We start from the raw sequence: 27396 nt of genomic DNA on the forward strand, positions 1-27396 counted from the left end.
GCTGAAGAGGCCCACAGCTCGCACTGGCAGTATAAGGTTCTATTGTTTTTTGACCTTGAGAGACAGGGACCATGCCGAAAGGACTTCATTTGAAGGAGGGGTGCAATAATGTAAGAGACGATAAGGCTGAAAATTCTGAAACTACACCGAGTTTCATGTTAGTTCAGTATATGAGAAATCATTGGCACAAACAGAGTGGGCTTTACAGACTGCATTACGCCGACACAATGGAAATGGCAAATATAATGTAAGTAACTCTTTAGACGATTTTATACCAGAATATAATACCAATAGCGAACCGTTAAAGGCAGGTTAAGTTGCACTTGTTCGTTCTGTGTGGCATATTACAATGAAGTAAAACATTTGTGGGATCGTCTTTCTACCGGGCACATGGGCATGCATGTGCCCATTCGACACGCATGTAGACAAACAGTCGTTTCTCAGTGGTTCAACGCTAATAAATCATTACATTGTGTGTTAACCTCGATTTCTTTCGTCAGTTTTCGCATTGCTTTTAGAGCCAAACATACTCCATTGCACTATCCTCGCAAGCAAATAGTTTCACCTCGGCCCTAATAAATGAAATGAATAATAGTAATAAAGATCGGCTGGCGAGACTAATTTCAATTTGTATGTTTTCAAAACAGGTACATCCTACCATACTGCGACTGCCACCTATTACAGACCCCGGCCAATGGCTTCTTCAATCGCCAGCTGCTGCTTCTTGTAAACAACTGCACTACATTAACTATCTTATGGGATGATCGCCAAGGGCCCATATGCCGTTACGCAGTACTAGCGGCTAGAAGCAACATATCAACCTTTACGATGGCCTAGTGCCTAGTTGCCTTGCAATTCACCGTGCAACCAAAGTGCTTCTTTTAACGAAAACCAACACTGTGTGTACCATAAAGGAACAGCGCGTGACTCACGATAAACTTTAGAGGATTTGCGGATCGATAGCAAAGAAAAAAAAAATTCCATTCCGATTTAATATGCCAATTGCTGAATATTCTCTAAACATTTAATGTCAAATAAATGTACTTTACCAAATGTACCGTATTGCTGTTTGATTTTAAAGTACAGTTTCATATTCCGAATTGTGGCGCGCTGTGTTGTGAGTTGATCTGTGTTGGTTTCCGGGTTCTGTGTGAAGTCGTGTAGAAGACGACTGGGCGCGTTTGCCTATGCAGCACAGTAACGTCACAGAGAGAGGCGGGGAATATGAATGTTTTGATAATGTCAGGCTCAGGGGCGGGGGATATGCTTTAGTGCCACAAAAGCGGGTCACCCAGGGTGATGGGGGCAAGTAATAGGATTATCATAAAATGGATGCGGCCTGCTGCTTGTTTTCGCGTGCTTTTAATGGACGAAAACTCGGGTAAGGTCCATAGGATATTTTTCTTATATCGAGCGACTCATACTTAAAAACACATGGCCGACCCGTAGGGCCAATAAAAATTTCTGACCGAACCATTCCTTTAAAACGTTCTAAATCAGATGTTTTATTCCTGCTTGGACTCATGGGTTGATTTTTTTATACAATATCATGTCAGCAATGCTTCGTCTCAGGTCTTCTTATCTATGATCAAATGTAGTTTTAATTGCTTTTATCCCCACATTTCGTATTCTAACGGGTCTGATTTTATTGGCACACTCAGGGTTTAATTGTGTTTTGATATGTATTGTAATCCTTTCTTTTATAGCATGACTGCTGAAAAAAAGTCTGAATGAACGAACTAATAAACCAGCTCTGCCTTCAATCATTGTAATTGTAATTGTAATTGTTTAAAGCACTTATACACAAGTGAAGCGCTTCAAAGCACTTCAAGGTGGGAAGGGTACAAAGCGATAAAGTAGTCATTCTTAGGCCTTGAAGATTCGGAATGATCTAACAACAATACCTAGCATACTATCATACTAGGCCAGAGGCATTTCTACTGGTGTAAATGCATGACAAAGAATGGGAAGCGAAGAGGGGGAGAGGGAGAAGGACATACAGAAACACAAAGTTGGTCAATGCGTCTACGTATGAGTATATCAGGCACAACCAAGCTAGGTAGGGGAGACAGAGGGAGGACAGGACAGACAAACCTGCTAGGCCTAGTACATTCAAGGTCGTGCAAGTGCGCAGACAGGAAGTGCAAGGGAGTTTGAGGGGGACAAGTGCGCCCAGTCCAGCGGAGGCCTGGGTTAAGTGCAGAGTGGTTGCCACTCTCATTGAATGTATTCTTAGTGCATTAGTGCAAAGCGGAGTGCAGGGGCCCAGAGGCAAGTGCAGGACTGGCTGGGAAGCCTGGCACCAGTGAGGCGCTGGAGGTGCACAAACCTACCAGTTAGCGAACTGAGCAGGTTGGGGAATAGAAAAGGGAGTGAAGCAGGAGAGAAGAGAAAGAAGGTTAGCAGGGGAGAGGAGAGGGAAAGAAGAAGAGAAGAGGAAGGTCATGAGGAGTTTCCAGACCTTAAGAATTTCTGGCTCCAGACAGAGAGAGGTAGGGAGGCTGTTCCAGAGGGAGGCACCTGCAGAGGATGGGAATCTACCCCCAAACCTCTGTTTGGAAAAATGGCTCACCCGCAGATAGTTGGAGGAGGCCGAGCGGAGGGCTCTGGAAAGAGAGTATTTAGGAAGAGAGCATTGTAGATAGTACAGGCCCAAGCCCCCCAGAAAGCTTTGTGGAATATGCAGAGGGACTTAAACTTGATCTTTGCAGCCACGGGGAGCCAGTGGAGGGATTTCAGCACTGGAGACATGCAGTCCCTGGGCTCGAGGCCAGGGCCATTGGATGTATAAGCGCAATGCATATCCTTCACTAAAGTCCTGTTAAAAACAAGCATTGGCAAAGCCAACAGTTTTGGTATGTGTATACATATTAGACATTTGCCTGGCACTGCTATTAGATGCCCAGGCACTCACACCATTTTGCACCTGCCACCATAAATGGCCAGTTACTTCCTCTATGACAGCGCCTGGCAAGTGCCTTTCCCGTGCCTACACACAACCCAAACTCTTGGCATTGCCAATGCTTGTTTTCTGTGCTATTGGAAATCTGTGGTATTCCTAAAACACCCTTTCATCACAAAGGATTCAAGGCAGGGTGCAGGACTTGCAATTTACCAGTAGTCTGGTATGTGTTTGCTCCTACACTGCCCAACTGCCCTTTCAGGTGCACTTTCCTTTTAAGGCCTCTTAGTAGCACAATCTTCCTGCTGTACCCTGAAAAACCAAATACATTTAAAACTTCTGATTATTGAGGATTATAGAACTGCCAGCACCACAGGTGATAGCTTGAAAGCTGTGCTACTGTGCCCTGTTGCTTGGACCTTCTCTTCTACAATGACTGACCCTTATTCAACTGTGGCGTCCCAACCTGCAAAGAGGCAGAAAGGTGATGAGGACACTGAAAAGAGAGATGAGAAACTACTGGATCTCCTGACTGAAGTAACTTTGGATATCGCTGAGATCAGGACTACACTCTTCAATGCTGAAGAAAGATATATGGAGCTAACAACAAAGGTGATCACAGTGGAGGAACACCTTACTTCAGTGTATGACAAAACATTGAGGATGGCTGACCAGATAAGAAATGTACACATTCAAAATGACAAACTGGCCCTCAAACTATCAGAGCAGGAGAACTTTTCCAGAAGAAACAATATTAGGATTGCTGGATTTCCAGAGAATGTGGAGCAGGGCAACCCCATTGCCTTCCTGGACAAGACACTTACTACTTTGCTTAACTTGGATCCAAGGATGTCCTTGGATATCAAAAGGGCCCATAGATCATTGTGACAGAGGCCCACAAATGCCCCAGACACTTTATTGTGAAATTTCTAAGATTCCCTGTTAAGAAATGATCTTGAAAAAATCACAGGAAATTGCTGAAAAATCACAGGAAATTGCTGACCTCTCCTAGGGAGGAAATAAATTCATGATTTTTGGAGACCTGAGCAAAGATGTTCTGGAGAAGAGGAGAGCTTTTGATATGGCAAAAGAAAAAGCAAGGAGCAAGAAGCTAAAATATGATATGGTCTACCCAGCAATGTTCGTGTTATCCTGGAGTTATCCTGGAGGGACAGGTACACTCCTTCACAGAATACAGGAGTGCTGAGGGCTTTTTTACTGACATGGATATTGAACCCATGGAAACTATCACCCAGAGGCATGTGCATTCAAAGAAAAAAAGATAGTGTGGGTTTTATTTCTGAATGGTTTACACAACATATTTGTTGGGAGCACATTGTCATCTCAAAAACATATATAACTATGGTTTGCATTGTCTATTTAATTTCCCTGATTTTGCTAATTTAATTAATCCAAATTTAAGGCAGGCAATATATATAACATAGATGACTGTTACGTTTGACGGTTATACTTATTTTTGTTTGATTAGAACTTGGGATGCAACATGAAGAAAGCTAGAGGAAAGCACCCACAAAGCGCAGAGTATGTTGTGTGATGCATCATTATTTCTCCTTGGTAGGAAATACTTCAACACTGCTTCCTGATTATGGATAACTTCCGGAAGCCATCCTCCGTGTAACGTGGAGGCAGCCGCTTGCTAGAGACAGTGAGAGATTATTAAGCATATACCGACGTGTGAAGCAGAGACCTTAGAGACGCTCATGGGAGCGATTGTAATGGCATGAGTAAGTTGCTCATAGTAGTTTGTGGAATCGAGCTGACTGACTTCTGACTATACGCCCTAAGCGATCCTCCATATATCGAGGCAGCAGTTGCTTGTTAAATGCAGTAAGGGATTTAAACTAACATGTGCCTAAATCAGTTGGGAGGCGCTGATGGGAGCGATTGAGATGGCACAAGGGTGTATCTTGTATTAGTTGAGGATTTGAGTTAAGCTGATTTATGTCTATATGCCCCAAAAGATTGTCATTGTATTATTCTTTTTTCTGCCAGGGCTATTTCCCAAGAGTTTGTATTCTTGAATGATGTTGCATAATAGAGGGCAGTTAAATGGAAGGGCAGTCTCTGAAAAAATGGTAAACATTATAGGAATACATAATTTGTAATATCTGTATTTCTGGGTAATGAAATGTAATGTAAGACTATGATAGTCATGAATGACCTGTGTCTTTAACCTTCTATCGAGCTAGTATTTTGCAGTATATAAACACTGCCTACACAGACTGATGGGTAGTGAAGAATGTAAAGGTTTTAAAATGTTGCAAGCGTGGCTCTGAGATGGGTTGACAGGTTTATAAGGGATTATTTTGAAAATGTGCTGGGATATATTGTCTTACTAACATAAGGTGGACAAAGGTAAAAATAAGAATAATATTAGCAAAACAGAGGCATGGGGTTCTGGGGTATAGTTCTGATGAGAGACGAATTGTATATATTAGTGCTTTCAAACAGGCCATTTTTCAATTGACTGACTTTGTCAAAAAACACATTTGTTTATGTGTCTTTGCATCTATGTTTTTTGTTTGTCTTTGATATGGAGGAAAGAAACATGTTCTGAATTTTCTGCAACATTGATAAACGTCCATGCTGTAGTAGGCTTAGGAATTAGAGTCAAATATACTTTGTATGTACTGTTGAGTCATTGCAGCCAGCACAACAGAAAAAAGATATAATGCACAAACATACAATGTTCTACATACATACAGATATATACTGTTGTAGATGGGATTGTTAACACTTGCTACTTGGAATGTTAAAGGCTTAAACTGCCCAAAAAAAGAGAGAAGCATTTTATCAAGGATTTGGAGGGAGAGGGTAGATGTGGTCCTTGTACCGGAATCTGACTTGCTAGAAAAACATGAGAATTTACTAAGCAAATCAAAGTATGACAAGGGGCTTCTTTCTAAGTGCGCCATTCAAGAAACAATGGTGCCGATAAGCTTACCAGCACCAATGTTTTCGGACTGGCATAATACAACTCTGTGGGCGGGTGCCAGGATGGCACCCACCCGCATTGTTTTCAGGGGAGCACTGACACCTTTAACAAAAGTGCTGATGCGCCCGTGTCCCCATTCCCATCGGACTCCTATCGGACTCTATGGGAATGGGGACTAAAGGAATTACCAGGGCATGACTGCACGGCTGCTGGACTTGGAGTAGGATAGTGGCACCGGGAAGTTAGGTGCTGGTAATTTTTTATGGGTCCTGCAGCAACCCACCGGTAGCACCGGCAGGGTTACCGCCGGACCTGTAATAAGGCCCAAGGTGTTCCTAAACTGCTATTCATCTAAGTCAAGAGGGGTTGGTGTTCTGTTCAGGGAAAGATTGGGAATGGCCATAGAGAAAGTGACAATGGATGATGAAGGGAGAATGTTATTGGTGAATGTGAGATATGAGGGAACGTTGATGACTTTGGGTTCTGTATATGCACCTTGCATAGGGAGGTAGAGCGTGGTATGAGACCCTGCAGGGGGCCATCCACCCAAGAACAGGTCAATGGGCCGTGTTCGTTGGTAATCCTGTTCAGAGGAGAATTGCCTACCATTTTGGTGCTGGACTATCTATGAGTGGGACAAAGACTGATATGTGTATGGAAATCTCTCTTCTGTGGAAAGCATAGTGAGCTAAATTGTGGTTGAGACCCTCCCAGACGCCATCCACCCAAGAACAGGTCAATGGGCTGTGTTCGTACCGGTAAAGGGTTTCCCAGAAGTCTTTATGCAATGTCTGATAGTATGGGATTGCTTCAAGGCTTCAGTTTGCAGTGAATTAATGGATTGAACCTCTAGGGCAAGGAGGTCAGAAATGGAGAACTTAATTGTAATAGAGATGGAACTGTGTGATATGAAAAAGAAATATGCCTTGTCCAAAGACATGGGTGACAAATTAAAGATGGATAGGGCTAAAGTGCTGCTAACATGTGAGATGGATACACAGGCAGAAGTTTTTTTTATGAGGCAAAAATATTGGGAGAAGGGAGACCGAGTGGGTCGTCTCCTTGCAAATAAATTGAAGGGATTGATGGAGAGATCATATATTTATAGGATAGACAAAGGGTCTGTAAAAGTATATTTTGCATGAATACCGTCTGATAGTAAAACTTGGCTTAAGCACATTCGCATCGCACTGTAAATCGCATTTGGATTAACCTGAAATAGGTTGACTACGCCGCCATTTTAAGTTATCCGCCATTTTGATTAACTCCTGCATTCTGTCCCATATTAGAATTTCTGTTTTTGGCTCCAGCAGAGCAAAATTAACTTTGTACTGTGTCAACATAGATAAGCATGCTGAAGCTTCTAAGGTGGATAGTTTTTCCTGCACTAAGGAAACCTTGGAGTTAAACAAGAGCCATGCTAATCAGTAATTTAGATGCCATCTGTACCACCAGTGTCTTCCTCGTTCAAATAGCGAAACAGAATGATAAATAGCTGAACATGTGCTTTTGCAGAAACCTTTGTTTTCGTTCCTTGAAACTAAGCTGACTTTAAACTTGAGAACAAATGGTAGACAAATATAAGTAACTGAAATAAGGACTGTTACCTTTGTGTCCAATGTTTGAAAAACATATGAAGTGTTTAACAGAAAATAATCAGCTATTCAAGGATGTTTAAATATGTATTAGTTATGTGGAAAGGCTATGTACCCTGGGTAAATGTGTTACACGAAGAGGGGCTGGACGATGTGTCCGGGATTGTGAGAAAACTGTATAAATACTCATGTTTTTGAAATTTTCAGCACTCTCTCATCTCAATGTGTCTGTTTGCACACATTGCGGGGTGTTGAGAGCCAGACAGCTGTTCTGTTAAAATAAAAGTGTACTTATACCGTAGTACTTGTGACTGGCGTATTCCTATTATGTGGTATTAAGCCTCAATATTCTTTGGCGCCCGAATAGGGACCCTCAGGATTGATGTCACATCGCTAGATGAAGACGATGCTGCTGGACAGGGATCGGAGAGTAACGGGGGCCCGTGAAAAGTGAGACGCGATTCCTCCACAGTACTGCATGCCTGATCCCTGGATGGTGAGCAGCGTTTAGGAGGACATCACAACAAGGGTCCCCGTATTGAGGTCTGTTTTGCGAAAACACCAGCCACAATGATTTGTAATCAGATCAGACTCCTTTGAAATTTGAAATCAGGTGAGTCGTGTCCCGATTCTTAAAAGTCCTGATATTGGTTGCAGTTTTGTTTTTGCAAATACAAATGATGCCAGGTAAAGACAGTTAATTGGTATGCCTGGGAAATTGTCATCCTGTTTCAAGGTATTATTCTGCAGAGAGAGACATTCTTTGAAACAAGGCCAACCGGTGCCACCCGATGGGTCACCGGCTTATTTTAAGTATTGTAATTATGGCCTAGGAACTATAGTATTTAATGAAATTTGGCACAGACAGACCAGGCATTTTTCTGAACTTCAGTGGCCAGTCTATGGTAGTATTGAAATTGTCTGCTTAGAGCTTTTAGAATCTGTATTGTTGAGAAAAAGGCTAGGCCTGCAGCATTTGATGCAGTTAGAGATTGGAGGAAGGACGCTATGCAGCAACTCAGAAGTAGAGAAAAGCATATATGACGAATGCTGTTGCATGATCATCAGGTACTGTCAGAATCCATTAGAAGTATGGATAGGGCTTTTCAACTAGACCTGCAAAAGATATATCCCTCTCAGGATTTTCATAAATCAAATGAGTTACTTAATATATTATTGAATGAACATAGAAGTGTTTCACCTGCACCACCTCCTTATGTGCCTCCTCCCGTTGTTGTTCCTCCTCTTCCCATTGTTGTTCCTCTTTCTCCCGTTGTTCCCCCTCCTGCACCTCAGCCCTTGCTGACAGTTGATGTCCCTATAGCTCCATCTGCACCGGTAGTGGTATTGCCTCCGTTATCTATTGACTCTTTGTCAGGTGGTTCTGCTCCACCTGTAGTGGTTGAAGGGGCGGGAGCTGATCCAAGAATAGTGACTTGTGGCACAGTATCTAAAGGCAGAATGAGAGAATTGTATACATGGGCTAACAAGTACATAGAAGAGGGTGATGAATCGTCTGTTTTAGTTGTGATTTATGACCAAGGGGGTATTCCTGAACAGAATATTTTGATAGAACGGATGGGAATGTATTTAGTTTATATATGGAGTGATTTAACGGACATGAATGTCCAACAGGGTTTGAGGGATTTGAATGTCCTTGCCTGCTCAAGGGACACTGCAGAGAAAGTATATGAGCATGTACAGAAGGTATTTGTGTTTAAAAGGGAGCTAGATCGATTACAGGAAGATGAAATGGATGGTAATGAACGGCACGCTTCATATGTGTAGAAGTGATTTCTTCCTCCATTTAAACCAATGAGTGAAGAAATGCACATTTGCACAAGAGACGCTCTTAGATGGATTTCGGATGTTTCAATTTCTCCCATTGAAGTGCATGACACGTTAAGTCAGTATGCTCCGGCAATGCAAAGGAAAGTGTTACAGTTGAAGGTAGAGTATCTACAAGATGAATTTATGAAGAGAAAGGAATGTTGTCCCGCAGATTTGATGGTTATTTATAAAAGAGCATTTTTGTGTGATACTGCTTTAACTACTTTGTCACTTGATTTAGCCTTGTTGCCTAATAGACGTTCGGATTTGCCTACTGTACAATTGCCGATGAGGGAGGTTCCTCCGACATTTGTCCCAAAAGTAGAGATTTCATCTAATCCTGCAGCAGGAACACCTGCCACTACTATTGAAGCACATTATGTCTCAGAGTGTGTCCATGTTCCATTTTCTAGACAGGAAGTGAATACCATTAGGCAATCAATTCCAGATATTTGGAAGAATCCAACAGGATTTTATAAAGAAATTGAATCTGTTTTGCATTCATAAGTTTTCATGCTGGGTGATATAGATTTGTTGTTTCCCGTGATCCTTCCTGCTGATTTGTGTAAGAAGAATAGAACTGTAGACGATCAGGCAGGGATGGGTGATACATGGGAGGACTTAGTACGAATAGATGGGGAAAGGAATGCCGGTGAGAAACCGCCACAGGTGATACTGATGTTGCCAGATAGAATAGAGACTAAATTGAAAACTCTGGTTCCTGAAAAAAGAATCATATGGGATAAGCTTACGGCTTACATGCAATTGAAGACAGAGGGTGCAACAGAGTATTTTAACAGATTTGAGCAAGTATTTTGGGGGTTTTTAGTGGTTAAGACTTAAGTACAGATCCAGGAAAGAGGCTGTTTGTTGATAGGTTTGTGCATGGATTATTGCCAGAAATCCAATCACAGATCATGACTTCTGAGAGTGCTTGGCAAGTGAAATCACAATCTGAAGTGTTACACATGGCTCAGTACTATGAGAATAGGGTTAATACAGAGAAGGAGAAGGTGGAAAGAAAGAAGGGAGACCTGAAAACTAGAGCATTATTGTAGCAAATAGCTAGAGGAGCCAGAGGTTGGAATACACAATTTAGAGGTCCATTTACACCACTGGGTGGAGCACAACTGGGTCCTGTACATATGAACCAGTGTGCATATTGTAGACAGGAGGGTCATTGGCAAGCACAATGCCTGATCCTCCAACAGCGATCAAACAGCACATATGGTGGCATGGGTAGACGATCCAGAGGCCGTCCTGGGATAGGGGGTCCTGGTAGAAGTCAGTTTGCACAGAATCAACAAACACCATCACAAGATAATCAGCAAGCGAGTGTTACTAGTGGGAATATTTTTGATAAACCTTCGAATGTCTATTTGTTTGAGGATTTTGGATCTGATGATATACTGTTCTGTTAGGACAGCCCAAAGCAGGGTCTGGAACCGATACCTATTCCCATCGATCAGAAAGCCCCCTACGTTGAAATGAAGGTGGGGAATAGGGAGCCTCTCTTTTTGATAGATACAGAAGTACAGAGGTGTTCTATTGACCATTCACGGGTTCCAGATATTCCACTGTCAGGGCAGAACAACATTTGTATGGGGTTATCTGGTATGCTAGTGGTAAGTCCGGTCTCTCTGCCGGTACCAATTACACTTGGACCATTCACTGATTCTTGTCCATTTCTATTGACGACAAATTGTGGTGAAAATTTGTTGGGATTGAATTTATTAAAGGAATTGAATGCTGTGAATTACTGTTCTCCAGATGGAGTGTACTTAATGATTTCACCTCAACAAACTTCCGTTCCACAATTTTTGTCTATGCCTTTACCAATTGAATTGAATAAGGTTCCGACATGTTTATGGGCAGTTAATGATAATGACATTGGAATTTTATAAATTGAACCCGTTAAAATTGTGTTGAAACCAGGTGTTAAATTGCAGCGTATTCCTTAGAATAAGATTTCGGTTGAAGGTGAACAGGCTTTGAAGAATATTATTTCTGATTTTGTACACCGAGGTGTAATTGAGGAAATTGCAGGAAGTGTGTGTAATAGTCTGATTTTACCAGTTTACAAAAAGGGGATAATGTGATTCCTTTTTTTTATTTTTTATTATTGATTTGTGCGCAATTAATAAGGTTCTTGCTCCACAGTTTCCGATTGTGCCTGATGTAATCAAAATTCTGACTATGATTCCAGCCACAGCTACACATTTTAGTGTTGTGGATTTGAAAAACACTTTCTTTAGTATCTCTGTGCATGTTGATAGCAGATATTTGTTCGCATTCACCCTAGGGGGACGCTCGTTCACATTCACTCGTATGCCACAAAGGTACACTGAGAGTCCAAGCATCTATAGTAGAGCGTTGAAAGAACAGTTACCTTCCACTTGCAGGTTGTTGCAATATGTTGATCTACTTCTAGCTGCTGATTCTGAAGTTGCTTGCTAAGAAGGCACCTTGTTGATTCTTATTCATTTAGCAGAGCATGGGCATAAGGCTTTGTTGAAGAAGTTTCAGTATTGTCGACAGGTGGTCGCCTATTTGGGCTATCTCCTGTCGAAGGAAGATGACTGACACCTGAATGGATACAAAGCACCTCTGATATGTCTTTTCCAAATACACAGAAAGAGGTCAAAGCTTTAATAGTCATGGCCTCATATTGTAGACAGTGGATCCTGAATCTTTCTTTGTTGATAAAAACTATGTTGGCACTGACAAAAAAGGATATGCCTTTACCGTGGAACATGGATTGCCAGAACGTGTTTGATCTGCTTAAGGCTGCGCTGTGTTCAGCATCAGTTTTGGGCACACCAAATTACGAGAAAGGCTTTGTTTTGTATGTGAATGAACGTGATGGGTGTGCTTTGGCTGTTTTGACACAGGAACATGGGGGTAAGAATAGGCTGTGCAGCTATTTTTCCTCCACGTTAGACCCTGTTGCATGCCTTTGCTGAGATGTTTGAGAGCTGTAGCTGCTGCTGCTGCATCCATTAAACAAAGTGAGGGTATGGTTTTAGGTCATTCTTTAACCGTGAAGGCACCCCACTCCGTAGACATTCTATTAAATTTAACAGAGACGCAACATCTCAGATCAGCTTGATTAACAAGATACAAGCTGATTCTATTTGCTCTGCATATCCAAATTGAGTATTGCCTTCTCCACAAGAGAAGGATTTCAGTGACGAAATGGCACATGATTGCCTCTTTATTACAGAACAAAGAGCTAAGGGCAGAATTGATTTAATTGATACACCCTTAAAGAATCCGCAAGCAGAGCTATTCTGTGATGGCTCCTGTTATAAATTTCCGGATGGTACATCCGCAGCTGCTTATGCAATTACCACGTAAAACACTATTGTGGAGACTAAACAAATTCTGCGTATTTCTGTCCAGGCCGCAGAGATTATTGCGTTATCCAGAGCCAGAGCTTGTGAAATTTCTGAAAGGCTTAGTATAAATATATAAACAGATAGTCAGTACGCATTTGGGGTGGTTCATAATTTTGGTCAACTATGGGCTGAGAGAGGATTCTTGACCTCACATTCAACAAAAATTCAACATGGCACTCTGATAGTCCAGTTGCTATCAGCACATGCACTTCCGACGCAACTAGCAATAATGAAGTGTGCTGCACACCTGAAAGTGACGGATGATGTAGTAAAAGGGAATGCTTTTGCTGACAGAATGGCCAAACAGACTGCTATTGATTTGCACTCAAGGATGTACATGCTCGATCCAACAAGATGCATTACTGATACTTGTATGATGGACGAAGGGATTAGCTGTATAAAAGAAATTCAGGCTGAAGCTACCCTAGAAGAAACTAAACAGTGGGCTGTGGGTCCAGCGGGTCTAGATGAGGAGAATTGCTGGGTGGATAATGAGAAGCAAAGATGGATGCTACCCATTGCCTATGTCCTGCTATGGTCACCATGGCTCATGGCCCAATACACATATGCTATCACATGAGGGATAAGTACTCAAAAGGCATCATGGGGACAAATGAGTAGCAGAACTAGCACACAAAAGGGAGTCCCCCATTAACCAAATAGTTCAAAGACCTAGTTTTTTCTACAACTGGGCCCTATTCCATGGGTTATTAAATTACCTCAAAGAACAGTACACACAGAGAATAGTATTGTTGTTATATTAAAAATTCTATAATTTATTGCGTAGGCCATAGGTCCTACGATAGCAATCTTTAAAAAAGACCAGTTAGATCTGTTTGTAATTATGTAAATTAATCAATACATAAATACATGAACCAGTGTAGAAAATGTATGCATACATACATCAACATTTTAAGAATGAATCAGTTAAAACTTAAGTGACATAATATAATAATCCAATTCGAGGAAGCACAGGCAAAATCTACCTTACTAGCCCTGTCTGTCTAATAAATCACAGACATCCTCGATTAGCCAATGTCACTTAGTTTGCATTCTAAAAATCATTGTTCATGACCAAAAGCCCAACCCAGGTCTACGTCCTTGGTATCGTTGTTAAACCATACAGCAGAATTTGATAGCGCAGGGTTATGCAGAGGACGTGAGATTGTCATGGGGAGACTAGCCATAGTATGGAATGCACTGAGGCCCAAGCAGTTGAAGAAATTGAGTACCCACTTTTGTCTGACAGGTACGAGCAGCTATCCCTGTAAAATACGAGGGTCCAGGTCATCGAATCTGACCTGGCCAGTGGGTCCTAGTGAAGAATTTCGAGAGGGGCACCTGCCTTGCACCTCGTTGGAAAGGACCACATCAGATCCTTTTGGCCATGCAAACTGCAGTACGAGTGACCGGAAAGAAACACTGGATCCACACGACACATGTGAAGAGGATTCCTTTTCCTCTGCCCTATGATGAAGGGGAGGAGAAGGGAATTGATCCCGACGCTCACAACAAGCCTGCTTTGATCGACACTGAGGGTGTCACGAAAGTCCTTCCTGAGCCCGTGGGACCTGGGGAGATTGCTGTTTCTTCATTTTCTTCTTCACTGTTGATCAATCTTGTTTCTGCTTCTTCATCTTCTTCAAGAAACAACGACGCTTTGGTCACTGACCATTCCGTACCTGGAGTTGTAAGGTATGATCTGCGACCACGGAACATGATTAATATTTAGGGCCTGCTGACATTACATTAATGAAAATAGAATTGGAAAGTACAGCTAGGATTCTGTGCCCACAAGAAACTCACAAGAAACCACTGTTCAGCCAGTCCCTCGTCATTCCTCTGCTGCATACAATAAAAGGCAGGGACCGGCAAAATTACCTTCAATCAAGATAGGCCACATAGTCAAGTGCCACCCACGGATGAACTAAAAGAGCCTAACAGTGAGGCTTCTTAGCAGACGCTGAGGAATTATGCCTATTTTAGGGGCCACTCGTACTAAAAAGGATCTTGATCATTTTACTTATGATTAGTCTGTCCATCGAGGGTCATGGTTCCTGAGGACCAAATGGATACTGATCACAATAACAGCTTGTATTGTAATTAGATAGACATTCGGGTTTTGTTATCTGGAAAGTAAATATACGCGTGATGTTTTATTGCCAACTGCAAGTGTCTCCATTGTGTCTCCACTATATGTGCATTCGCACACACTTCATCCTCAAGGCCTCCAACATAGAGGGGGTTATCATAACAACATCCTCTTGATGATCATGAACACAACCCATGCCATTCTAAATAAGACCAATTGTTGGATATGTTCACATCTGCCACAACATGGGAAAAAGGGATTAGACTGGTATATACATCCGCTCCCTCTAACTAATGCTTGTTATTCTTCACTTAGGGCATTATTCTTTGGTAGAAGGAACAATAGTGTCACTGGGAATGTTGGTGGGACTAATCTCAATGTGTTTGAAAAACAGGTTTTAGCACCTTTAGGATGTTCTCTATTTGCGAATAGGAACAAGCTAAATGTTGCTTCTATTAGGCCTTCTGATAGACTTTCCAGACCTTTCCAATCAATGATTACCTTTAAAATGGCTGCCATAGGTAATAGAGATGCCATGCCTCCTTCCTATACTGTTAACCATAATCCAAACTCTGTTCCATTTTGCATACGAAGAGAGGGTTCCCAACCAATGGGTACATTTGAGGGATGTACGAATGTTGCTGTGATAACTAGTGAAGATAGACCTCTATATGTAGGAGATCCTGTTTACTTTGTTTGCTGTAATGAGGCATATCCTTGGTTGCCAAGAGATCGGGAGGGTACTTCTTATTTAGGTATATTGTTACCAGGTGTATATGTCACCATCACTGCTGAAGTTTCTAGACCTCGCCCCCAGGTGGGATGAGAATGGTGACACTCCCTCACAGATTCTTGGTGATGTTACTAAATCCTTTGTGCCATTTTGGGGACAGATAATAAATGCCCAAGATGTTAGAAAATTGGCAAGGGTTTTAGAGAAAACCATCAATGAAACCACTGACATCATAAACAACATTACACTAGAGCAAAAGGCTATTAGAGTAGTGGCTCTACAACATAGGATGGTGCTAGACATCCTTCTAGCTGAGTGTGGTGGGGTGTGGAAAATGGTGGGGTCTGCATGTTGTGTTTTTGTACCCGATTCCTCCCCCACCATATTTAAGGCAATTAATAAATTGCACACCTTAAGTACTGAATTACACGCCCCAGAGGGAAACTGGGATATTGGCACATGGTTCTGCGACTTGTTACGATCTTGTGGCTGGAAAATCTTTGCAGTTCTAATGGTGATCCTTGGCATTGTACTGTTTTGCTGCTGTTGCATACAGTGTCTTCCTGGCATGTGTATCATGGGGGAAGTTGTGCACAAGCGGTTGGTCAACTAGAACCTAAGACACATATGCCCAGAAATATTACTAATGCGTTGGTAATGAGGATGTCGCTATAAAGGAGTTAATTGCGATCAATGGTTTAGAAGATAGTGATTCAGGATGTTCTGACGATGATACATGGTTTTCAGATGATGCTAATGTTTGAGTAATGCTCTTGGCTTAGGTCAAAAGCAAGGTTTGTAAAAGTATATTTTGCATGAATACTGTCTGATAGTAAACCTTGGGCTAAGCACATTCGTATCGCACTGTAAATCGCATTTCAATGAACCTGAAATAGGCTGACTACGCCACCTTTTTAAGTTATCCACCATATTGATTAACTCCTGCTTTCTGTCCCATGTTAGAATTTGTGTTTTCGGCTCCAGCAGGGCAAAATGAACTTTGGAGTTAAACAAGAGCCATGCTAATCAGTAATTTAGATGCCATCTGTACCAACAGTGTCTTCCCCGTTCAAATAGCGAAAACCGAATGATGAATAGCTGAACATGTTCTTTTGCAGAAATCTTTGTTTTTGCTTCTTGAAACTAAGCTGACTTCAAACTTAAGAACAAATCGTAGACAAATATAAGTAAATTAAATAAGGACTGTTACCTTTGTGTCCAATGTTTGAAAAACATATGAAGTGTTTAACAGAAAACAATAAGCTATTCAAGGATGTTTAAACATTTATTAGTTATGTGGAAAGGTTATGTACCTTAGGTAAATGTGTTACACGAAGAGGGGCTGGACGATGTGTCTGGGATTGTGAGAGAACTGTATAAATACTCATGTTTTTAAAATGTCCAGCACTCTCTCATCTCACTGTGTCTGCTTGCACACATTGTGGGGTGTTGCGAGCCAGAGAGCTGTTCTGTTAAAATAAAAGTGTACTTGTATCTTAGTACTCGTGACTGGCGTATTACTATTGTGCGCTATTAAGCCTCGACATTCTTTTAATCTTTCAGGTCAGGTGAGATAATTGTAAAAAAGAAGAGCATTAGTGATTTTTTCTGGAACTTCCATACTTCTTTGTATGCAGAGGAAGTTCAACCCTCTAGTTTATATCTAGCTAGGTTCTTATGAAAAATAAACATTCTGTGTCTGTTGGAGGAAGGAAGGAATTTGTTAGATGCCCCTATCGATGCTTCAGCGGTCTTAATGGCAATACATCAAATTAATACCGGTAAATCCCCAGGCATGGATTGATTACCTGTAGAATTGTATAGACCGTTCAGCTCAAAGCTGACACCCATACTTTGTGACCTATATAACAGTTTTATGATGAATGGGATTCTCTGTCCATCTATGAGAGAGGCAATTGTCACCTTGATTCCAAAGTAGGGAGGGACAATGCTAAATGTAGTAATTATCGTCCGATATTGTTGCTCAATGTGGATGCTAAAATATTTACTAGAATACTAACTAATAGGTTAGATAAATAAATTAGGGATTTAATTGATCCATCCCAGGCAGGGTTTATGAGGCTGAGATATGGATATGATAGCAGTAGAACGATAATAGACATTATGGGACTGCAAGAAGCTAAAGTTGAAAATATGTTCTTAATCTTCATGGACGCTGAGAAAGCATTCAACTGCATCAAATGGACCTTTTTGAATTACACATTACTCGAAATGGGATTTGGTACTTCTTTCTAAACGCTGTTGGTATGGTACAGTCCAATATAACTGCTAGTATTTGGGTGAATAACTAATTATCTACACCTTTCCAGCTGTCTAGGGGTATGAGACAGGGCTGCCCACTATCACTGTTGCTATTTAATTTGGGTTTAGAACCTTTCTTAGCCTATGTCAGACAAGAGCAACGCCTTTGGAGTCTGAGAGTTGGAGACCTTGAGGTGAAGGTACTTGCCTATGCAGATTATATGACCATATTGCTAGCTAACGCAGATGAAGGAGGGGCCTTACTGAAACAACTATTTGAGGAAGTGGGTTGTCTCTCAGGGTACAAAATCAACTGGGAGAAATCTGTGGTCTGCCCGATTAAAGAGTCTCCACCATGTAGAAGATTGACTGGTTGGCACTGTTAGTGGGCAAACACGAGTGTAAAATACTTAGGGGTCTAGTTTATTCGAGACCTAAAGAAAATTGTGGAATTTAATGTCAAAAAGCTAATAGAGGTACTCCAAATGGATATCCGCAGATGGGAGCACATGACCCTGAATGTTTGGGCAAGAGTAAATGCCATTAAAATGCTGCTTCTGCCAAAAGTGCTGCCTTTGAATGTTCCCAAGAAGGTGCTTAAATGTGTTGATAAGGAATTCCAGGGATTTCTCTGGGCACTGGAAAGAGGCCAAGGATCTCACGATACATCATGACACGTATTGTGTGGAATGGAGGGTTTGGTTATTCAATCCTTGAAAATGTCATAGGCGTTTCTGTTGAAAAAATCAGCCAATTACTTTAATGAAAGTGAGTGATCAGTGCCTTTATTGGTGTTGATAGAGAGGGAAAATATTTGCCATATTGCCTAGATAGTGTGCACTCACTTGGAAAAATGCCTAAGCACTTGGCAAAATTACAATCCATCATAGTTACTGAGATTGCACTGACAACTTGGATTTTGGGCTATGCACAGAGCCTGTTAATGTATTATGGGGCTTCAATTTGGCACAACCCAGGTCTACAATTGATAATAAAATATTAATCTAGCGTAGTTGGATTAAGAAAGGGGTCCTGAAGATTGGAAATATCTGGCAGGATGGGCAAATTATGCCATTTGTAACTCTAAGGCAGACATACAGCTTAGGTAATGGGGAGCTCAAGAGATACAAAGTTCTAAAAGCCTTGTGATCGGAGAGGCTAAGGATGCTGAGTACACCAATGGAAAACAAGCCCAAATTATGTGATTTGTTTGATGAACCACCCGTATGGTGTGAACTTTTCTTAAGATGATGCCAGTAGAAGACTCCCTGAAATTTTCTTGGGAGAAGCTGAGGCAAACCTGGATAGAGGAGCGAGGCAGAAACATATCAGTAAAAGAGTAGGAGGGGTTGTGGAAAGTGGTGACAAGGGCTAAAATGGATTTGAATCTACACTATACTCACCAGAGAATTCTAGGTCGCCTCTACTGTACTCCTGTACGGCTGTGAGGATTGGGTATGCTTGACACCGAGGTGTGTTGGGGCTGTGATCAAGAAAGGGGCTTGCTGCTGCATATGCTATGGGACTGTATTAGGGTTGCTGACTTCTGGAAGGGTGTGATTGATAGATTGGATGCAATTTTGGGGGTGGCATTCCTGAGATCTTCATCTGCGGTAGTTTTACTTTCACCCAAAGGTAGATGTGATGTGGCACGTTACTCGTCATATTGGATTGATAAAGTGCTGATTATGCCTCCCAAGCTAATACTAAGTGTGTGGAATACATGAAAAAAGTCACTATTTGAGGGCTGGCTCTCAGATGTGCAGACCCTCTCAAACTTTGAAAAGCATATGTTGCTGAAGCAAAACCGGGAGGAGGTTTATCTGGCGTTATGGGGGATCTTTCAATGAGATGTATGGCTGTACGTGACTTGGTCAAATATAGGAGCTACAGATTTGTGTGTTGTCTGTCTAGTGGTTTGCTGTGTGTTGAAATTAGTGTTTGTTTGTGACTTGCCCTTGTTTGTGACTTGTCCTGTCCAGTCTATTTAGTTTGTCTTTATTTATTATATTTTGTTGACCTATAGACACTGGGTAGTTGTTATAGCAGCATGAAATGACTTAGTGGATAAGATCAGTATGGAAATACATAATCCAGGAAGAATATTTTTATGTTGAATTTTAATCTGTAAATTTTGGAAACCATGTGCTTTTGGGTTATTTGTTCTTATAAAAATGTAAAGAAAGTGTTGAAAAATAACCCCAAAATATTGTTTTGCTAGGTAGTGAAACAACCACAGGCTACTCTTGGTGTGCAGTGTGCTCTGATGTGTCCTCCAGAGCCTAGGACTATGCTTTCTAGTGACTTAACACTTATTCCCAGACAGGACAATTTAAATAACTGTTGCCCAACTGCATTTGCTCTCTCGATATCCTAGATTAATTGTTAGCCACCGTACATATTTTTGACAAGCAGAATTCTGCAGCCCGGCTCTCTCTTTTTCCCTTGTTATCCTACATTAATTATCGATTTACGGCTTTTGCTTCCTCCTTCATTATTTGTTGCTCCATTGTATTGATACTGGGAGGATAGCTCAGGGGCAATGCGTTCGCCATAGAAGCAAGACGATGCGGAACATCACAGGTTCGATCGCTGAGTCCGCACTTACAAACCTCTGGGTATTAAGCACGTTATAAATAACCAATTACAATTTGCTCCGTGGGTCCACTTGATCGACTGTCTGCTCCCTTAGTACACTAGACTAACCATTGCACCATTGCATTGCAGCTGTATTGCGGTCCCTGCATTTATCTCCCGATTTCTCCCATATCAATGTTTGCCTCACCTAGAACAATACTGCAAAAACGCCATCTGCACCACCTCAAGTTCCTAACCTGTGACCTTATTATCTGGCGGTCCTGCTCAATTTCTGGACACTAGAATGGCACAGCAACGTTCCCAATAGCAAACTACACACTGACCTGCATCAATATTAACTACCCCCGAACCATCTGCTAACTATTTTCAGTCTCCACACTAAACATGGTCAAAAATGCCTCGACAATGGAAAGACAGCCTAATGAGGAGGGTTCCATCAAGCACCAGAGACAAGAGTAAAAGACATGCGAAACAGCGAATCACAGACCTACGACCGACACAGCTCCAAAGAACACAGCACAAGACGCCCACGAAGCTGAGCGATTGCAACCAACTTCACAACCAAACACATCTTACACTACCTCTCAAATTACAGGCTCACTGGACCGCAAGAGCTAATTGGCTGAGAAAAGACTGTGACTGGAAGAGCAAGAAACGGCTGAAGAGCCACTCCCAAATCAGACCATGATTGGTGCAATTAAGTGGTATAGCAAGAACACAAACCAGATGGGAATGACCAAAAAAGGGAACATTATTTTTATGAATGTTAGGTCACTAAGAGAAACTCTACAAAAGAACACACCCTTCATCACCAAGGACTGACTACCCCATGCATCAATAATACAGGATACCCCAGAGGTTTCTAAGCACGGACCCGCGGATTGAACCTATGGTGCTCCATGACGTCTTGCTTCCAAGGAGAACACGCTATCCTCCAGAGACATGTCCATATATATAAAAGACTAAGGATGTCCGAGTAAGCTCTGCCTCTGTGCACAGTGCAACACCTTGCATCTGCAAACTATGTGCATGGCTCTAGTGCTGCTCCCTGGTATCCAGTGATTTTACCAGGGAAAATAATTTCGATGAATTTTGTACCGAAAAATCCACTGAAAAACATTGACTTAAAGAAATATATATATATGGGGGTAAGGGGTTAAAACAGGAGGCGAAGGGTTTGGTGGTTAAAAACCTAGGGAAAGGGGGGGCTTGCTGTAGCGACGCCGTCAAATACAAAATAACAAATTTGATGATGTTTCCGATGGATTTTATTTCGGTAAAAAATCTATTTAATAATGTTTTCGGTAAAATCACATAGAACCCTGTTCCCTACTGTCACCAGCAAGAACCTGACTTCTCAGATCACAGAACAAAAACAGTAGAAAACTCAAACGTGCACTCAGCACTGCTCGGCGCAGAACCCCACCCCTACTTAGGATGTTTCTTCGCAGTATGGTTCCTTGCCCTCTACAGTGAGGCAACCGAAGTCGGAGACCCCCAGATCACCCCAACCAAGGAAGACAGGAGAGCAGAGGAGAGGATTCAGTGGAAACACAAATAGGAAAACATCTTGCCCTGCACGCAACACAGAGCGGCACAGGACCCACATTCTATGCACAGTGGCTCCCACAGCAGAACCTTGGCATCTTCAGCATGGCAGCAAGAACTTAAGTCTCCAGGATCACCCCAGCCAGTGATGATGGGGGATCTGTGGAGACAAGGGTGCATGGCTCAAGGGGCACACAGGACCCATTGAGAGCAGAGGGGAGAATGGAGAACACCCATGGAGGGTAGGAGCACCCAGTGGGGCATGTGCAGATGATCTAGACCACAAAAAGCATTGGTTGGCAAGACAACTGTGGGTGAGGGGGTGTGCTCTTCTTTGGCACCCCACTAGCTCTGATCTTGTTCTAGCAGAATGCTAAGGTGGTAGCCCAAACCTAAACCGGTCGACAGAAAATGAACATTCTGGACTTTGTCAACAAAAACTACAGCTCCTGAGAGGAGGTTTTGACCTTCAAGCTCTTCCAAGGTCATGCAAATAGGCAAGCAACTTTGTTGGGTTATGCGTCTGTTGAAGAGCACTCATTTGACATTGCTATGGCATTGTAGCACTTCAGGCAGTCTTGGTATGCCAGTTTGCATGGCTTTGGGTTTTGGGAGAAAAGTAGATCAAGAATGCATAATACATGGATCTCTGTGATATGTTCGTGGCCGAAAACATCGAAGTTTAAAATCATGAAACTGAAAAGGTTGAATATCGCTCATCACGCAGTAGTGAGATATATATATATATATATAGGGAATTAATGCCGACTAGTGGGTGTCACGCTCGTTCGAAAATCAGGATTCTGGATTCTGGCACTCCTTGGCTCGGCACGCGTCACTTCTATTCATCTTTTGTTTCGTTTCCGTGGTTGTGAGCACTTGCAAGACTACATATTGTTTGACATTTGTTCATATTTGGATTTGTACAGAGGAAACCAAGCTAGGAAGCAACACAACACTGTACAAGTAATGCAGGGTTAACAGGTTGGTATACGAGGAGGCTAAAGGTTATAGTAGCTTGTATGCCCCAAGCTACCTGGGTACTATCCACCTCTCCGTAGCGACCCCAAGATATTCCCGGAAGACAGGGTCTTGAGTTCCTTCCTGAACTGCAGGAGTAGTTAACACAGTACAACTCGTTTTTCCGGAGGGCCGAATGTACCTTACAAGCTGTCTACAGGGGCCAGATTGCCATGCGGGGCATGTGGTGAATTTACGACCACCCTGAGGCATTTTTAGTAAGCATGTGGGGGAAAGGATAGGCATTTTGAGGTGTACTTCTTGTCTTTACATTATTACCAAGCCAGAAGAAAAACTGATTTGCCCCTGGGCTTCAACATGTTATCAATAGTTGGAGAACAAAATCATCCATGCACCCCAGCAGCAATAACCTAACAGAAATGGCTATCCTACAGGTGAAAAGAGCTGTGCAGATGTGGCTGATGAGTGATCTGTCCACATTAATGACTACATGAGGAAGCTTTGCCTCTGGATCTTAATAGAGAATGCAGCCTCAACCCTTTGCACTTCACAAAATTGCAGTATGGGCAAACTGGGAGGCCACCAGCATCATAGAACACCATCACATTTAAAGAAAAACCTTTACATTTTCATCCTCCACACGCCACCACAAAACACTTTTGCATTCAGAAGTAGTGCCACAAAAAACTCCAATGCCCGCTGTCAACATTGCTTTGTCACCAAGGGAATTAATGAATATTCTCTTTCCAATACTTTGCTCTGATGCATCATACAGAGGTGGTGTGTACAGGCCATGGAAAGAAAATATAACCGATATAGTTTGTTTTCTATACTGCTTATAACCATGCTTTACAGCACTGGTGTTGGTAAAATTGTGTACTAAATTGGAGGAGCATAAATATTTGCCTCAAATATGCCATTGTGATGTAGCATAGCAAGGGAGCCCGAACAAATCAAAAGGTGTTGGGGTTGGGGAGGCTTCCTTCCCACCTCCCTGAGTACATTTTTAAACGCAAGCATACACACTGACAGACACATATTTAAATTAAAGTACCTTCTGCCCTGGTCCTGAGGTTTCCTCCCAGTGCTACAGCTCCCGCGTAGCACGAACAGGAAGCAAAGAGCACTTACTGGTTCATGCACATGCGTGCAAGAGCTGGATCGCTGATAGCAAAGAGCCCCACTCTGTTTGTATGTGGGAGGAGGCGCACGAGCCCCTCCCTCGCATTTACCAACATGCAGTTCCTCAGCCAGAATCCCCAATGGGCCAGGCAAGGTTAGGGAAGCAAAATGCCCCCGGTTTTGCATGGCTCATTGGATATGGAAGGCTGAGCGACAGAACTGTCAAATGGAAACAGTGTTTCCCTTGGACAGTTCAAGCCAGCCGAGGAGCGTGCCTCAGTCGCATAAAGCAGCTGAGTGAGTGCTCAGTGCTTACAATGGGCTGGTTACTCCATTATGGGCGAGGGTGCCCGTGGGTCAGCGCAACCTTGCCCATTATGGAGAAGCGCCACTGGAACACCGTCAAAGAATGTATGCACAGGGTCGGTGTAGCTGGAGATGAAAATGTGTTCAGCCAGGGGATGCGCTGGGCTGGCAGCTTCCTTATATTCAGGGTGAGGGTGGGGGAATGCCTGTCCCCATAGTGAAAATCAAAAGTTGGCACCCATGAACCCACAGTTTAATTTCCTGATAACTGCTGTTAGCGCAATAGAAGCATGTATTTGCAATGAAGCAGTTTGACAAACATATAAGAGCTTTAGAAATATATACTGTCAAAAAACACAAAGGAAGGGACACAGAAATCACTGGGTATTTGTGTGGCAGTCCGAGAAAAAGAAAAACACACATCGAAGAAAATAAATGAATTTAAGCTAAAGAAGCATGTTTGTTTGGAAATGTCTTTTTTTTCTTTTAGACAAGCTTAAACTGCACATTTGGAAAACAAAAGTGTGACCTCCATGTAGGTAGCCTGCTTACATCAGTGATGGCCCCCAGTGATATTCATGGTCCATTGCTTCCTGGGGTGTCCCTTTCAGGCCAGAAAAAAGAACACAGGCTGTGCAAATAGGTGCAAATAGAGCCTGCTAATGTGTGAATGATGGCTGGGCTGATTAGTGCCTTTAGGTCCCCTGCAAAGAATTCTTTGCAAGAGGCGGGGGTGGGGGGACAGGCATCAATTAGGGGTGCAATTACCCACTTCTATGGACACCTGTGCCAGCAATGTGCAGGCTTCAAAGACTTTCGTAATGAAGTGCGGCCCACTTTGTTTTCTTTTGCTTGAAGTGGGCCGCACTTCATTCTGAAAGTTCTGTGCATAGCGGGCCGCAAAGCACGATAGCGCGGGCCGCATATGGCCCGCGGGCCGTATGTTGTGCACCCCAGAGTTAAGCAGTTTTGATTGTGACCTGGATGGTCATCAAGTAGGCTGGTGCAAAGCAAGAGAAGACCTTTGTCTGGGTGGTCTCTTTATGTGCCAGTCCATTCTGAAACCCTGCAATGGTCCATCTCTTGGAGGAACGTGCCACAGCTGAGCTCATGCGTTTTGTGGCGAGATCGGCCGGCAGGCAGACAGCACAGTTAGTTTAATGTTCACTGCTGGGGTCTCTGTCAAAACTGCAGTTCACATGTTTGGAAATCATTGCATTGCTTAATACTAACATCTTTTTCACAGTCTCTGGGTTGCGTTCAGGTCTCTTTCTTCTTAGGTCTTATACCTAAGGAAAAGAAAACAAGTGTATCTACTAAGAATTTATTTTTTCTTTGCTTCTGGCTCTTAGTAGTAAAGAATTTGCATAATAAGAAGCCTGCATTCTTGTGATAGCATTGCTGCTAGTGCCAATGGTACTCATGCAGGTTATCGGGTAGTAATGCTCCCATACATAATGCCACCATATACAATGTCGCCGGGAAAAGCCATTGGCGACATTATATATGGTGGCATTATGCATGGGGACGGGTTGCGGGGATGTCCCCTGCTCCCCGTGTAAACAAATAAATTGGGGGGCTGCAGGGGTGTACCCTGCATGTTCTCTGCAAAAGACAGCGACTTTTTTGTCAGGAGACATTTTTGCGGTGACGTTATTACATGGAATGCTCATGCAGTTCACCCAGCATGAGGCCTTTTCTGATCAGTGTGACTCTTGACAGGCATTAGCACTTGACTTTAATACCTTTATTCGACATTTTTGTTTCTACTTATAAGCACACAAATAAAACATATTCATGATCAGCAATAGCAGCTTCATAGTGACGCAAATAAAATGTCAAGCTCCTAAAAAGGAATCTTCCATAAAATAATTATAACAGTAAAGCACGTTCAATTGATACAATTTAAACTGAATTATCAGTTCAAAGCTGTAAACAACCGGCGCCTCTTTGTCCAGGCTAAGTGGAGGCATTTGGCAACCCTGTAAACTACAACCACCTTATCTGTTGCTTTACAAAACATCATTGCTTCGTCAACGGTACGCATGCTAGCTCGTAGGAAAAGCAGTTCCCGGTATTTAACTCTCAAGTATTTGTTACCATCACATTAAAAACATAAGGTGGACCAAGGTTTCATAACCAGATCCACAAACCGCACATATGTCAATACTAGCATTTGTCCACTTACTAGTAAATTCTGCCACTTGTAAAATATTCAGTCATAATTCGATATACAAGGCTTGTGCATTTGAATAACATCTAAATAATCCTCGTAGCTGGAATCACTTTTGCTCCACACATAAAGCGATCATAAGCTCCTGCTGGGACATTCATTTTCCAGCCTCGCTCGGAGCAGGGTTAATGCTGCTAGTTTGATTTACAGATTTGCTTTGATGTCTATGGGGAGCGGATTTTCCCAGAACACATTCAAGACCAAAATGTGCTTTCCCAGAATACATTCTAACGTGAGCAAACCATGGGAGTGCTCTTACACCATCTAATACTACCTCTCAGGCTCTCTGTGACTCTTTATCTTCTTTTTTGTTGTTGATAAAATTAACATAATTAGTTCCAACACCAGTACTAGCCTTTCGTCAGCATCTGCTTTTCTCTTGGCCTTACTGTTTCCACGGCTGCCCCTACAATCTTTTTGGCTGTAGCCAACTGGTCGGTCTTTTGTCTGTTTTCTATGGTTGAAGTTGCTGATGCCATCTCGAGACTTAAGTCTTCTTCCCCCAAGATCCAATACAACTCAGTATTAAAAAAAAATATGGCGCCCCATCTTATTCAACTGCTGACTAATGCAGTCAATATCTGTTTGTCAACTGTGGTGATTCCTATTCCCCTTAGCAGGCAACTGTTTTCCCACTGCTAAAAAAGCCTTCTCTTGATGCTCTGGTACCTGATAATTTCCGTCCTATTTCTCTTCTACCTTTTGCTATGAAACCTTTGGCATCATTGGTTTGCCGGCTGCTCACTATGTTCCTTGAAGATACTTCGTTTTTTCGATCTTCTCAATCTGGTTTTCACCCGGGGCGGGGAACCAAGAGTGTTTTGGTCTCTGTCATTCATG

This window comes from Ambystoma mexicanum, chromosome 8 (assembly GCF_040938575.1).
Source record: "Ambystoma mexicanum isolate Mex_15411 chromosome 8, UKY_AmexF1_1, whole genome shotgun sequence".
In the NCBI taxonomy this organism is placed as follows: Eukaryota; Metazoa; Chordata; class Amphibia; order Caudata; family Ambystomatidae; genus Ambystoma; species Ambystoma mexicanum.